The sequence below is a fragment of the Pan paniscus genome, chromosome 20 (assembly GCF_029289425.2).
Source record: "Pan paniscus chromosome 20, NHGRI_mPanPan1-v2.0_pri, whole genome shotgun sequence".
NCBI lineage: Eukaryota > Metazoa > Chordata > Mammalia > Primates > Hominidae > Pan > Pan paniscus.
In genome coordinates this window covers 33,556,710-33,572,421 of record NC_073269.2, presented here as the reverse complement: position 1 = coordinate 33,572,421, position 15,712 = coordinate 33,556,710, and positions in this window count along the sequence as shown.

Here is a 15,712-nt window from a genome sequence, read left to right as displayed (position 1 = left end):
GAGAGAGGGCATCCTTGCCTTGTGCCAGTTTTCAAAGGGAATGCTTCCAGTTTTTCCCCATTCAGTATGATACTGGCTGTGGGTTTGTCATTGATAGCTCTTATTATTTTGAGATACGTCCCAACAATATCTAATTTATTGAGAGTTTTTAGCATGAAGGGTTGTTGAATTTTGTCAAAGGTCTTTTCGGCATTTGTTGAGATAATCATGTGGTTTTTGTCATTCATTCTGTTTATATGCTGGATTACGCTTATTGATTTGCATATATTGAAAGAGCCTTGCATCCCAGGGATGAAGCCCACTTGGTCATGGTGGATAAGATTTTTGATGTGTTGCTGGATTCGGTTTGCCAGTATTTATTGAGGATTTTTATATCAATATTCATCAGAGATATTGGTCTAAAATTCTCTTTTTTGGTTGTGTCTCTGCCCGGCTTTGGCATCAGGATGATGCTGGCCTCATAAAATGAGTTAGGCAGGATGCCCTCTTTTTCTATTGATTGGAATCATTTCAGAAGGAATGGTACCAGCTCCTCCTTGTACCTCTGGTAGAATTTGGCTGTGAATCCATCTGGTCCTGGACTTTTTTTGGTTGGTAAGCTATTAATTATTGCCACAATTTCAGAGTCTGTTATTGATCTATTCAGAGATTCAACTTCTTCCTGGTTTAGTCTTGGGAGAGTGTATGTGTTGAGGAATTTATCCATTTCTTCTAGATTTTCTAGTTTATTTTCCTAGAGGTGTTTATAGTATTCTCTGATGGTAGTTTGTCTTTCTGTGGGATTGGTGGTGATATCCCCTTTATCATTTTTTATTGAATATATTTAATTCTCCTCTCTTTTCTTCTTTATTAGTCTTGTTAGTGGTCTATCAATTTTGTTGATCTCTTAAAAAAAAACAGCTCCTGGATTCATTGATTTTTTGAAGGGTCTTTTGTGTCTCTATTTCCTTCAGTTCTGCTCTGATCTTAGTCGATTCTTGCCTTCTGCTAACTTTTGAATGTGTTTGCTCTTGCTTCTCTAGTTCCTTTAATTGTGATGTTAGGATGTCAATTTTAGATCTTTCCTGCTTTCTCTTGTGGGCCTTTAGTGCTATAAATTTCCCTCTGCATAGTGCTTTAAATATGTGCCAGTGATTCTGGTATGTTGTGTCTTTGTTCTCATTAATTTCAAAGAACATCTTTATTTCTGCCTTCATTTTGTTTTGTAGCCAGTAGTTATTCAGGAACAGGTTGCTGAGTTTCCATGTAGTTGAGCGGTTTTGAGTGAGTTTCTTAATCCTGAGTTCTAGTTTGATTGCACTGTGGTCTGAGAGAGAGTTTGTTATAATTTCTGTTCTTTTACATTTACTGAGGAGTGCTTTACTTCCAACTATGTGGTCAATTTTGGAATAGGTGTGATGTGGTGCTTAAAAGAGTGTATATTCTGTTGATTTGGGGGTGGAGAGTTCTGTAGATGTCTATTAGGTCCACTTGGTGCAGAGCTGAGTTCAATTCCTGGATACAAAATTAATGTCCAAAAATCACAAGCATTCTTATACTCCAATAACAGACAAACAGAGAGCCACATCATGAGTGAAATCCCATTCACAATTGCTTCAAAGAGAATAAAATACCTAGGAATCCAACTTACAAGGGATGGGAAGGACCTCTTCAAGGAGAATTACAAATCACTGCTCAATGAAATAAAACAGGATACAAACAAATAGAATATTCTATATTCATGGGTAGGAAGAATCAATATTGTGAAAATGGCCATACTGCCCAAGGTAATTTATAGATTCAATGCCATTCCCATCAAGCTACCAATGACTTTTTTCACAAAGTTGGAAAAAACTACTTTAAAGTTCATATGGAACCAAGAAAGAGCCTGCATTGCCAAGTCAATGCTAAGCCAAAAGTACAAAGCTGGAGGCATCACCCTACCTGACTTCAAACTATACTGCAAGGCTACAGTAACCAAAACAGCATGGTGCTGGTACCAAAACAGAGATATTGACCAATGGAACAGAACAGAGCCCTCAGAAATAATGCCACATACCTACAACTATGTGGTCTTTGACAAACCTGACAAAAAAAAAGAAATGGGGAAAGGATTCCTTATTTAATAAATGGTGCTGGGAAAACTGGCTAGCCATATGGAGAAAGCTGAAACTGGATTCCTTCCTTACACCTTATACAAAAATTAACTCAAGATGGATTAAAGACTTAAATGTTAGACCTAAAACCATAAAAATCCTAGAAGAAAACCTAGGCAATACCATTCAGCACATAGGCATGGGCAAGGACTTCATGTCTAAAACACAAAAAGCAATGGCAACAAAAGCCAAAATTGACAAATAGGATCTAATTAAACTAAAGAACTTCTCCACAGCAAAAGAAACTACCATCAGAGTGAATAGGCAACACACAGAATGGGAGAAAATTTTTGCAATCTCCAAAAGACACATGAAAAGATGCTCATCATCACTGGCCATTAGAGAAATGCAAATCAAAACCACAATGAGATACCATCTCACTCCAATTAGAATGGGAATTATTAAAAAGTCAGGAAACAACAGGTGCTGGAGAGGATGTGGAGAAATAAGAACACTTTTACACTGTTGGTGGGACTGTAAACTAGTTCAACCATTGTGGAAGTCAGTGTGGCCATTCCTCAGGGATCTGGAACTAGAAATATCATTTGACCCAGCCATCCCATTACTGGGTATATACCCAAAAGATTATAAATCATGCTGCTAAAAAGACACATGCACACACATGTTTATTGCAGCACTATCCACAATAGCAAAGACTTGGAACCAACCCAAATATCCAACAATGATAGACTGGATTAAGAAAATGTGGCACATATACACCTTGGAAGACTATACAGCCATAAAAAATAATGAGTACATGTCCTTTGTAGGGACAAGGTTGAAGCCGGAAGCCATCATTCTCAGCAAACTATCGCAAGGACAGAAAATGAAACACCACATGTCCTCGCTCATAGGTGGGAATTGAACAATGAGAACACATGAACACAGAAAGGGGAACATCATAAAACATGGACTGTTTTGGGGTGGGGGAGGAGGGAGGGATTGTATTAGGAAATATACGTAATGCTAAATGACGATTTAATGGGTGCAGCACACCAGCATGGCACATGTGTACATATGTAACAACACTGCATGTTGTGCACATGTACTCTGAAACTTAAAGTATTAAAAAATAAAGCTCCTTTCTAGTTTTTATCTGAAGATATTTCGTTTTTGACCTTAGGCCTCAAAATGCTCCCAAATATCCCTTATCAGATTCTACAAATACTGTGTTTCCAAACTGCTCAATCAAAAGAAAGGTTTAACTTGGTAAGACAAATGCACTCATCACAAAGCTGTTTCTCAGAAAGGTTCTTTCTAGAATTCATCTGATGAGAGTTCCTTTTTCCACATAGTTCTCAAAGAGCTCCCAAATATCCCTTCTCAGATGCTACCAAAACGGTGTTTCCAAACTGATCAATCAAAAGAAAGATTTAACTCTGTGAGAAGAATGCACACATCACAAAGCTGTTTCTGAGAAAGCTTCTTTCTAGTTTTTATCTGAAGATATTGCATTTTTCACCATAGGACTCAAACAGCTCCCAAATATCCCTTCACAGATGCCACCAAAACAGTGTTTCCAAACTACTCATCATTAAAAGAAAGATTTAACACTGTGAGAAGAAAGCAAACATCACAAAGTGGTTTCTGAGAATACTTCTTTCTAGTTTTAATTTGAAGATATTGCCTTTTTTACCATAGGCCTCAATAGGCTCCCTTATATCCTTTTGTAGATTCTACAAAAACAGTGTTTCCACACTGCTAACTTAAAAGAAAGGCTTAACTATGTGGGAAGAATGAACACATCACAAAGCAGTTTCTGACAAAGCTTCTTTCTCGTTTTTATCTGAGGATATTTCCTTTTTCACCATAGGCATCAATGAGCTCCCAAACATTGCTACACGGATACTACCAAAGCAGAGTTTCCAAACTGCTCAATTAAAGGAAAGGTTTAACTTTGTGAGATCAATGAACACATCAGAAAAATGTTTCCCAGACAGCTTGTTTCAGTGTTTATCTGAAGATATTTCCTTTTACAACATAAGCCTCAAATCACTCCCAAATATTCCTTCTCAGATTCTACAAAAACACTGTTGCCAAACTGCTCAGTCAAAGAAAGTTTAAACTCTCTGAGATGAATGCATTCATCACAAAGCAGCTTCTCAGAAAGATTCTTTCTACTTTTTATCTGAAAATATTTCATTTTTCACCATAGGCCACTATGCAGTCCCAAACATCCCCTCACAGATTCTACCAAAACAGTGTTTCCCAACTGTCCTAGCAAAAGAAAAGTTTAACTCTGTGATATGAATGCACACATCACAAACAGTTTCTCAGAGAGCATGTTTCTAGTTTTTCCCTTAAGATATTTCCTTTTTCACAGTAAGTCTTAATGGGCTCCCACATATGTCTTTGCAGATTCTACAAAAACAGTGTTTCCAAACTGCTCAATCAAAAGAAAGTTTTAAATCTGTGAGAAGAATGCAGAGAACACAAAGATGTTTCTGAGAAAACTTCTTTGTAGTTTTTATCTGGCGATATTTCCTTTTTCAACATAGGCTTCAAGTCGTTCCCAAATATCCCTTTGAATTTCCTACCAATACAGTATTTCTAAACTTCTCAATCAAAAGAAAGGTTTAACTCTGTGAGAAGAATGCACACAGCACAAAGCAGTTTCTGAGAAAACTTCTTTCTAGTTTTTATCTGATGATATTTACTTTTTCACCATAGGCTTCAATATGCTCCCAACATCCCTTCGCAGATCCTACAAAAACAGTGTTTCCAAACTAAGTTTCAACTCTGTATCATGAATACACACATCACAAAGCAGCTTCTCAGAAAGCTTCTTTCTAGTTTTTATCTGATGCTATTTCCTTTTTCACCATAGGCCTCAATGTGCACCCAAATATACCTTGGTAAAATTTACAGAAACAGTGTTTCCAAACTGCTCTATCAAAATAAAGTTTTAACTCTATATGGTGAATACACTCATCACAAAGCAGCTTCTCAGAAAGCTTCTTTCTAGTATTTATTTGAAGATATTTCCTTTTTCACCATAGGTCTCAATGAGTTCCCAAATACACCTTGGTAAAATTTACAGAAACAGTGTTTCCAAACTGCTCAATCAAAAGAACGTTTTAATTCGTGAGAGCAAAACACTCATCACAAAGCAGTTTCTCAGAAAGCTTCTCTCTAGTTTTTCTCTGAATACATTTCATTTTCCACCATAGGCCTCTAAGTGCTCCAAAATATCCCTTCATAGATTCTACAAAACACTGTTGCCAAACTGCTCAATCAAAAGGAATGTTTAACTCCATGAGATGAATTCACTTGTCACCAAGTAGATTCTCAGAAAGCTTCTTTCTAATTCATCTCTGAAGATATTTCCTTTTTCTCCATAGGCCTCAATAAGCTCCCAAATAGCCCTTCGCAGATTGTACAGAAACAGTGTCTCCAAATTGCTAAATGAAAACAAAGTTTTAACTCTATAAGATGAATGTGCACATCACAAGGTGGTTTCTGTGAAAGCCTCTTTCTCGTTTTTTCTGAAGATATTTCCTTTTTCACCATAGAACTCAATTTGCTCCAAAATATCTTTTCACACATTCTACAAAAACAGTGTTTACAAATTGCTCAATCAAGGAAAGGTTTAACTTTGTGAGAAGAATGCACACATCACCAACGGGTTTGTGAGAAAGCTTCTTTCTAGTATTTATCTGAAGATGTTTCCTTATTCACCATAGGATTCAAGGAGCCCCTAAGTATCCCTTTGCAGACTCTACAAAAACAGTGCTTCCAAATTGCTCAGTAAATAGAAAAGTTTAATTCTGAGGGATGAATGCACTCATCACAAAGCAGTTTCTCAGAAAGCTTCTTTTTAGTTTTTCTCAAGATATTTCCTTTTTCACCATAAGCCTCAAAGCACTCCCAAAGATCCTTTTGCAGATTCTACAAAAAGAGTGTTTATAAACAGCTCAATCAAAAGAAAGGCTGAACTCAGTGGGACTAATGTGCACATCACAAAGCCATTTCCCAGAAAGCTTCTTTCTAGTTTTTATCTGAAGATATTTCCTTTTTTGGCATAGGCCTCAATGCGTCCCCAAATATTGCTTTTCAGATTCAACAAAAACAGTGTTGCCAAACTGCTCAATCAAAAAAAAAAGAGTTTAACTCTGACATGAATTCACACATCACAAAGCAGTTTCTCAGAAAGCTTCTTTCTAGTTTTTCTCTGAACATATTTCCTTGTTCCCCATAGGCCTCTATGTGCTCCAATACACACCTATGTAGATTCTACAAAAACAGTGTTTCCAGACTGCTCAATCAAAAGAAACATTTAACTCTGTGAAAAGAAACCACACATCACACAGTGGTATCTGAGAAAATCTCTTTCTAGTATTTTTCTGAAAATAGTTCCTTTTTCACCATAGGCCTCGAAGCACTCCTATATAGCCCTTCACAGATTCTACAAAGACAGTCATTCCAAACTTCCCAATCAAAAGAAACGTTTAACTGTGTGAGATGAATGCCCAAATCCAAAAGCAGTTTCACAGAAAGCTTCCTTCTAGTATTTATGTGAAGATATTTCCTTTTTCACCATAGGCCTCAAAGTGCTCCGAAATATCCCTTCACAGATTATGCAAAAACAGTGTTTCCAAACTACACAATCAAAAGAAAGGTTTAACTCTGTGAGATGAATGCACACATCACAAAGCAGTTTCTCAGAAAACTTTTCTAGTTTTGATCTGTAGATATTTCCTTTTATACCTTGGGCCTCAAGGCACTCCCAAATATCCCTTTGCAGATTCCACCAAAACAGTGTTTCCTACTGCTCAATCAAAAAAAGGTTTAACTCTGTGATATGAATCCACACTTTGCAAAGCAATTTCTCAGGATTTTTTTTTCTAGTGTTTCCCTGAGGATATTTTCTTTTTCACCATAGGCCTTAAAGAGCTCTCAAATATCCCTTCTGAGATTCTACAAAGCAGTGTTTCCAAACTGCACAATCAAAAGAAAAGTTTAATTCTGTGAGAAGAATGTGCACATCACAAAGGGATTTCTGAGAAAAATTATTTCTAGTATTTTTCTGAAGATAGTTTCTTTTTCACTATAGGCTTCAATGCACTCCCAAATTTCCCTAGGCAGATTCTACAAAAAAAGTGTTTCCGAACCTCTTAATCAGAAGAAATGTTTAACTCTTTGAGGTGAATGCACACATCACAAAACAGTGTTCTCAGAAAGCTTCTTTCTGTTTTTCTCTGAATATATTTCCTTTTTCACCCTAGGGCCCAATGGGCTCCCAAGTATCCCTTTTTAGATTCCATAAAATGGGTGTGTCCAATTTGCTCAATCAAAATAAAGATTTAACTCTGTGAGAAAAATGCGCACACCACAATGCAGCTTCTGGGAAGATTCTTTGTAGTTTTTATCTGAAGACACTTTCTTTTTTACCATAGGCCTCAAAGCGCTCCCAAATATCCTTTCACAGATTCTACAAAAACAGTGTTTCCAAACTGCTCAACCAAAAGCAAGGTTTAATTCTGTGAGAAGAATGCACACATCACTAAGGGATTTTTGAGAAAGTTTCTTTCTAGTATTTTTCTTTAGATATTTCATTTTTCACCATAGGCTTCAATGTGCTCCCAAATATCCCTTTTTAGATTCTGCAAAAACAGTGTATCCAAACTGCTCATTCAATATAAGGGTTTAATTCTGTGAGATGAATGCACTCATCATAAAGCAATTTCTCAAGAAGCTTCTTTTTGTTTTTTTCTGAAGATATTTCCTTTTTCACCACAGTCCTTAAAGCATTCCCAAATATCCGTTCGCAGATTCTACAAAAACAGTGTTTCCAAACTGCTCAATCAAAAGAAACGTTTAACTCTGTGAGATGGATGCACAAATCTCAAAGGGATTTCTGAGAAAGCTTCTTTCTAGTATTTTTCTGTAGATATTTCCTTTTTTCACCATAGGCCTCAAAATACTCCCAAATATCCCTTCTCAGATTCTACAAAAACGGTGTTGCCAAACTTCCCAATCAAAAGAAAGTGTTAACTCTGTGAGATGAATGCACGTATCACAAAACAGTTTCTCAGAATGCTTCTTTCTGGTTTTTCTCTGATGATATCTCTTTTTTCACCATAGTCTCCAATGCGCTCCCAAATAACCCTTTGCAGATTCTACCAAAACACTGTTTCCAAACTGCTCAATCAAAAGAAAGTTTAACTCTGTGAGATGAAGGCCCACTTTGCAAAGCAGTTTCTTAGAAAGCTTTCTAGTTTTTCTCTGAAGATATTTCCTTTTTCACTGTAGGTCTCAATGTGCTCCCATATATCCCATCGTAGATTCTACAAAAACTGTGTGTCCGTATTGTTCAATCAAAATAAAGGTTTAACTCTGTAAGAAGAATGCACACAACACAAAGGGGTTTTACAGAGAGCTTCCTTCTGGTTTTTATCTGGAAATATTATGTTGTTCACCATAGGACTCAATGGGCTCCAAAATGTCTCTTCACAGAGTCTACAAAACAAGTGTTTCTTACCTGATGAGTCAAAAGAAATGTTTAACTCTGTGACCTAAAACCACACTTTACAATGCAGTTTCACAGATAGCTTCTTTCTAGTTTTTATCAAGGTATATTCAGTTTTTCACAGTAGGCCTCTATGGGATCCCAAATGTCACTTGGCAGATTCTACCAAAAGAGTGATTCCAATTTGCTGAATCAATGGAAATGTTTATCTCTCTGAGATAAATCCAGACATTACATATCAGTTAAACAGATGGTTTCTTTCTAGTTTTCATCTGAAGTTATTGAGTTTTTCACTGTAGTCATCTACGGGCTCTTAAATATCCCTTCACAGATACTAACTAAAAAGTGTTTCATAGCTGCTGTGTTTAAAGAAATGTTTAACTCTGTGAGATGAATCCACACATCTCAAAGCAGTTACATATTTAGCATTTTTCTAGTTTTTATCTTGGGATATTCTGTTTTCCATCATAGGCCTATATAGGCTCTTAAATGTCCCTTCACAGATTCTATCTAAAAAATATTTCAAACATGCTATATTGACAGAAAAGTTTAACTCTGTTGGATGAATAAACACATCCCAAACAGTTTCAGAAAGAGCTTCCTTCTAGTTTTTATCTGGGGATTTTCTGGTTTTCATTATAGGCCTCAAAGGTCTCTCAAATTTCTGTTGGCAGATTCTACAAAAAGGTGTTTCCAACCTGCTGAATCAAAATAAAAGTTTAACTCTGTGAGATGAATCCACGCATCACAAAGCACATTCACTGACATCTTTCTAGTTTTTATCTATCTATCTATCTATCTATCTATCTATCTATCTATCTATATATATATTTACCCTAGACTACAGTGGGCTCACAAATCTCATTTTGCAGATTCTAGCAAAAGAGTGTTTCCAAAATACTGAGTAAAAAGAAAGATTTAAGTCTTTGAGAGGAATCCACACATCACAAAGCAGTTTCAAAGACAGCTTCTTTCTGGTTTTAATCTGGGGATATTTTGTTTTTCACCATAGGCTCCCAGGGGCTCCCAAATATTCCTTCACAAATTCTAACCGAAGAGTGTTTCCAACCTGTTAAATCCAAAGAAAGGTTTAACCCTGTGAGATGAATCCACACATCACAAAGCAGTTTCACAGATCACTTTTTTTCCAGTGTTTATCTGGGGATATTCTGTTTTTCACCATAGGCCTCAATGGACTCTCAAAATTTATTTGCAGACTCTATAAAAAGAGTGTACACAACTTGCTGATTCAATAGACAGGTTTATCTCTGTGAGATGAATCCACAGACGACAGGGCTGTTTCACAGATAGCTTCTTTCTAGTTTTCATCTGTGAACATTCAGTTTTTCACCATGGGCCACAAAAAGCTCTCAAATTTCTCTTTGCAGATTCTATGAAAACAGTGTTTCCAACATGCTATAACAAAAGAAACGTGTACCTCTGTGAGATGAATCCACACATCACAAAGAAGTTCACAGATACCTTCTTCCTAGTTTTTATCTGGAGGTATTGTATTTTTTTAAATAGGCCTCAAAGAGCTTCAAAATGCCCCATGCAGATTCTACAAAACGAGTGTTTCCAACCTTCTGAATCAAAGGAAATGTTTATCTCTGTGATATCAATCCACATACAAAAAGCAGTTTAACAGATACTTTTATCCTAGTGGTTATCTGTGGACATATGGTTTCTCACCAAAGGACTCAAACAGCTTTCAAAATTCTCTTCACAGACTCTGAAAAAGTACAGTTTGCAACCTGCTGAATTAAAAGAAAGGTTCGACTCTCTGGGATGAATCCACACATCACAAAGAAGTTTCACAGATAACCTCTTTCTAGTTTTGATCTTGGGATATTTGGTTTCTTACGATAGACTACAGTGGGCTCATAAATGTCCCTTTGCAGGTTCCAGAAAAAGAGTGTTTCTAACCTAGTGAATCAAAAACAAGTTTAACCCTTTGAGATGAATCTACATATCACTAAGCAGTTTCACAGAGAGCTTCTTTCTAGTTTTCATCTGGGGATATTTTTTCACCATAGTTCTCTATTGGATTCCAAACCTCCCTTCCCATATTCTACCAAAAGAGTGTTTCAAACCTGGTTAATAAAAGAAAAGGTTTAACTCTGTGAGAAGAATCCACTCATCACAAAACATTTTCACAAATAGCTCAAAATAGCACAAAAAAGTTCACAGATAGCTTCTTCCTAGTTTTTATCTGGGGATACTGTGTTTTTTTTTTAACCATAGTCCTCAAAGGGCTTCAAAATGCCCCATTCAGATTATATGAAAGAGTGTTTCCAACCTGCTCAATCAAAGGAAATTCATCTCCATGAGATGAATCCACAAAAAAAAAGCAGTTTCACAAATAGCTTCTTTCTGGTTTGTATCTGTGTGTATTTGGTTTTTCACTACATTCCTGAAAGGGTTTCCATATGTACCTTCGCAGATTCTATAAAAAGAGTGTTTGTAACTGCTGAATCAAAGAAAGGTTTAACTTTGTGATATGAATACAGACATCACAAAGCAGTTTCACAGATAGCTTCTTTCTAGTTTTTATCTGGGGATATTATTTTTTCACCCTAGGTCCCCATGGGCTCCCAAATGACCCTTCACATATTCTACCTAAAGAGTATTTCAAATTTGCTGTATCAAAAGAAAGGTTTAAATCTGAGTGGCGAATCCACACATCACAAAGCAGTCTCACAGGTAGTTTCCTTCTAGTTTTGAACTGGGGTTATTTTTTTTTCACCATAGGCCTCAAATGGGCTTCAAAATATCCCTTCACAGTTCTACAAAACGAGTGTTCCCACCTGCTGAATCAAAGCAAAGGCTTATCCCTCTGAGATGAATACACACATCACAAAGCCATTTCACAGATAGCTGCTTTGTTGTTTTCATCTGTGGATATTCTGCTTTTCACCACAGGCCTCAAAAAGTTTCCAAATCTCCCTTCACAGATCCTGCCAAACAATTGTTTCCAAACTGCTTAATCAAAATAGATGTTTGACTCTCTGAGATGAATCCACACATCACAGAGCAGTTTCACAGGTAGCTTCTTTATTGTTTTTATCTGGGAATATACGGTTTTTCACCATGGGTCTCAATGGGCTCCCACATGTCAATTTCCTGATTTTACCAAACGAGTGTTTCCAAACTGCTGAACAATAGAAAAGTTTCGCTCTGTGAGTAGAATCCACACATTACTAAGTAGTTTCACTAAAAGCTTCTTTCTAGCTTTTATCTTTGAATATTCAATTTTTCACAGTGTGCTACATTGGGCTCACAAACGTCCTTTCTCAGATACTAGCAGATGTTTACAACCTGCTGAATCAAAAGAGAGGTTTAACTCTCTGAGATGATTCCACACATAAAAAAGCAGGTTCACAGATAGCTTATTTCTGGTTTTTATCTGGGGATAGTCTGTTTTTCAACAATGGCTTCTATGGGCTTTCAAATGTCCCTTCACAAATTCTAGCTAAAGAGTGTTTCAATCCTGCTGTATCAAAAGAAAGCTTTAACTTGGTGAGAGAAATCTACACATCACAAAGCAATTTCACAGATAGCTCCTTTCTAGTTTTCATTTATGGACATTTGGTTTTTCACCATAGGCCTCAAAGGGCTTTGCAGATTCTACAAAAAGAGTGTTTCCAACACACTGTATTAAGGAAAGTTGTAGCTCTTTGAGATGAATCCAGACGTCACAAAGCAGTTCACAGATACCTGGTGATATTCTCTCTTTCACCATAGGCCTCAATGGGCTTCCAAATGTCACTTAGCATATTATACAAAATGAGTGTTTTTACCTGTGGACATTTGGTTTTTCACGATAGGCCACAAAAGGCTCCCAAATATCCCTTTGCAGATTTTACCAAAAGAGTGTTTCCAACACGGTAAATTGAAAGAAAGGCTTACCTCTGTGAGATGAATCCACACATCACAAAGCAGTTCACAAAGAGCTTCTTTCTAGTTTTTATCTGGGGATATTGGGTTTTTCACTATATGCCACAATGGGCTTCAAAATATCTTTTTGCAGATTCTACAAAATGAGTGCTTCCAACCTGCTGAATCAAAGGAAAGGTTTAACTCTGTGAGATGAATCCACTCATCAAAAAAGCAGTTTCACGGATAGCATCTTTCTGGTTTTTATGTGAAGATATTAAGTTGTTCACTACAGTCTTCAAAGGGCTCCTAAGTGTCCCTTTTCAGATACTACAAAAAGGATATTTGCAAGCTGCTGAATGAAAAGAAAGGTTTAACACTGTGAGTTGAATCCACACATCATAAAGCAGGTTCGCAGATAGCTTCTTTCCAGTTTTTATCTGCGTATATTCGGTTTTTCATCATAAGGCTCAATTGACTCACAAATGTCCCTTTGCAGATTCTACAGAACGAGTGTTTCCAACCTGCTGAAACTAAAGAAGGGTTTAACTCTTTGAGATGAATCCACACATCACAAAGTAGTTTCACAGATAGTTTCTTTCTAATTTTTATCTGGGGAAATTTGTTTTTCACCATAGTCCTCGATGGGCTCCTGAATGTCCCTTGCAGATTCTACAAAAGAAGTATTTGCAACCTGCCCAACCAAAGGAATGGTATAACTCTGTGAGATGCATCCGCCCTTCACAAAGCAGTTTCACAGATTGCTCTTTTCTAGTTTTTATCTGGGGATGTTCACTGTATGCTTCATTCGCCTTCTAATGTCTTTTCGCAGATTCTGTGAAAGAGTGTTTCATACTGCTGAATCAAAGATAGGTTTAACTCTGTGAGGTGAATCCACACATCACAAAGCAGTTTCACAGATAGCTTCTTTCAACTTTTTATCTGGGAATATTTGGTTTTTCACCATAACCTGCAAAGGGCTCCCTAATGTACCTCAACAGATTCTGCCAAAATATTATTTCCAACATGCTCAGTCAAAACAAAGGTTTAACTCTGTGACATGAATTCCCATATCACAAAGCAGTCTCACAGCTAACTTCTTTCTAGTTTTTACCTGGGGATATTTTATCTTTCACCATAGGCTGAAATGGGCTCCCAACTATTCATTCACAGATTCTACAAAAGGAGTGTATGCAAATAGGTGAATTAAAAGAAAGGTTTAACTCTGTGAGACGAATCCACACATCAAAAAGTGGTTTCACAGATAGCTTCTTTCTTGTTTTTATCTGGGGATAATCAGTTTTTCACAAGAGTCCTCAAAGGGACTTCAAATATCCCTTTGCAGATTCTACAAAAATAGGGTTTCCAGCCGTTAAATCAGAGGAAAGTTTTAAAACTGTGAGATGAATCCACACATCACAAAGCAATTGCACAGATAGCTTCTTTCTAATTTTATTCTGGGGATATTTTGTTTTTCACCAAAGGCCTCAATGGGCTCCCTGAGATCCCTTCTCAGATTCTACAAAAAGAGTGTTTTCAACCACAGCTAAATCAACAGAAAGGTTTAACTGTGTGAGATGAATGCGTTCACCACAAGGCAGTTGTAACTATAGCTGCTTTCCTGTTGTTATCTGAGGATATTCTGTTTTTTACTACAGTTCTCAAAGTACTACCAAATGTCCCTTGGCAGATCCTACAAAAGGAGTGTTTGCAAGCTACTTAAGCAAAGGATACCTTTAACTCTGTGAGATGAATCCACAAATCACAAAGCAGTTTAACATATAGCTTCTTTCTAGTTTTTATCCTGGGATATTCTGTTTTACTCCATAGGCTACAGTAGGCTTGGAATGTCCCTCTGCAGATTCTAGCATAGGAGTGTTTGCAACCTGCTGAATCAAATAAACTTTAAACTCTGCAAAGAATCCACACGTCAGAAACTACTATTACAGATAACTTCATTCTAGTTTTTATCCAGAGATATTCGGTATTTCACCATAGGCTTCAAAGGGCTCCCATATGTACCTTGGCAAATTGTGCCAAAAAAGTATTTCCAAGCTGCTGAATCAAAAGAAAGGTTTAATTCTATGAGATGAATCCGTACATCACAAAGCAGTTTCACAGATAGCTTCTTCTAGTTTTTATCTGGCAATATTCTGTTTTTCAACTTAGGCCTATAGGGGCTTAAAAACGTCTCTTCACAGATTCTATTTAAAGAATATTTCAAAACTGCTGTATCTAAAGAAATGTTTAACTCTGTGAGATGAATCCACACATCAAAAAGCAGTTTCACAGATAGCTTCTTTCAGGTTTTTTTCTGAAAGTATTCGGTTTTTCACCATAGGCCTGAATAGGCTCCCAAATATACCTTGACAGATTCTACTAAAACAGTGTTTGCAACCTGCTGAATCAAAAGAAATGTTTAACTATGGGAGATAAATCACACATCACAATGCAGTTTCACAGACAGCTTGTTTCTAGTTTTCATCTGGGGATATTCAGTTTTTCACCACAGGCCTTTATGGGCTCCCATGTTTCCCTTTGCAGATTCCAAAAAAAAGAGTGTTTTCAGCTCGCTCAATGAAAAGAAAGGTTGAAATCTGTGACATGAATCCACACATCACAAAGCAGTTTCACAGATAGCTTGTTTCTAGTTTTTATCTGGGGATATTTGGTTTTTCACCATAGGCCAAAAGGGCTCCCAAATGTCCCTTGAAGATTCTACAAAAAGAGAGTTTCCATCCTGCTGTTTCCAAAGAAAGGTTTGACTCTGTGAGATGAAGCTGCTCATCACAATGCAGCTTTAAATATAGCTTGTTTCTAGTTTTCATCTTGGACTATTTGGTTTTTGTCAATCATCTTCTATGGGCTTCCAAATGTCCCTTTGCAGATTCTTCCAAAAGAGTTTTTCAACCTGCAGCATCAAAAGAAAGGTTTAAATTAATGAGATGAATCCACACACCACAATACAGTTTCATAGGTAGTTTCTGTCTAGTTTTTATTTGGGATTATTTGTCTTTTCATGACAGGTGTGAAAGGGCTCCCAAATGTCCCTGCACAGATTATACCAAAAAAGTGTATGCAGCCTGCTGAATCAAAAGAAAAGTTGAACTCTGTGAAATGAATCCACACATCTCAATGCAGTTTCAAAGATTGTTTTTTATAGTTTTTACCTTGGAATATTCGGTTTTAAACCATCAGCGTCAATGGGCTCCCAAATGTCCCTTCACAGATT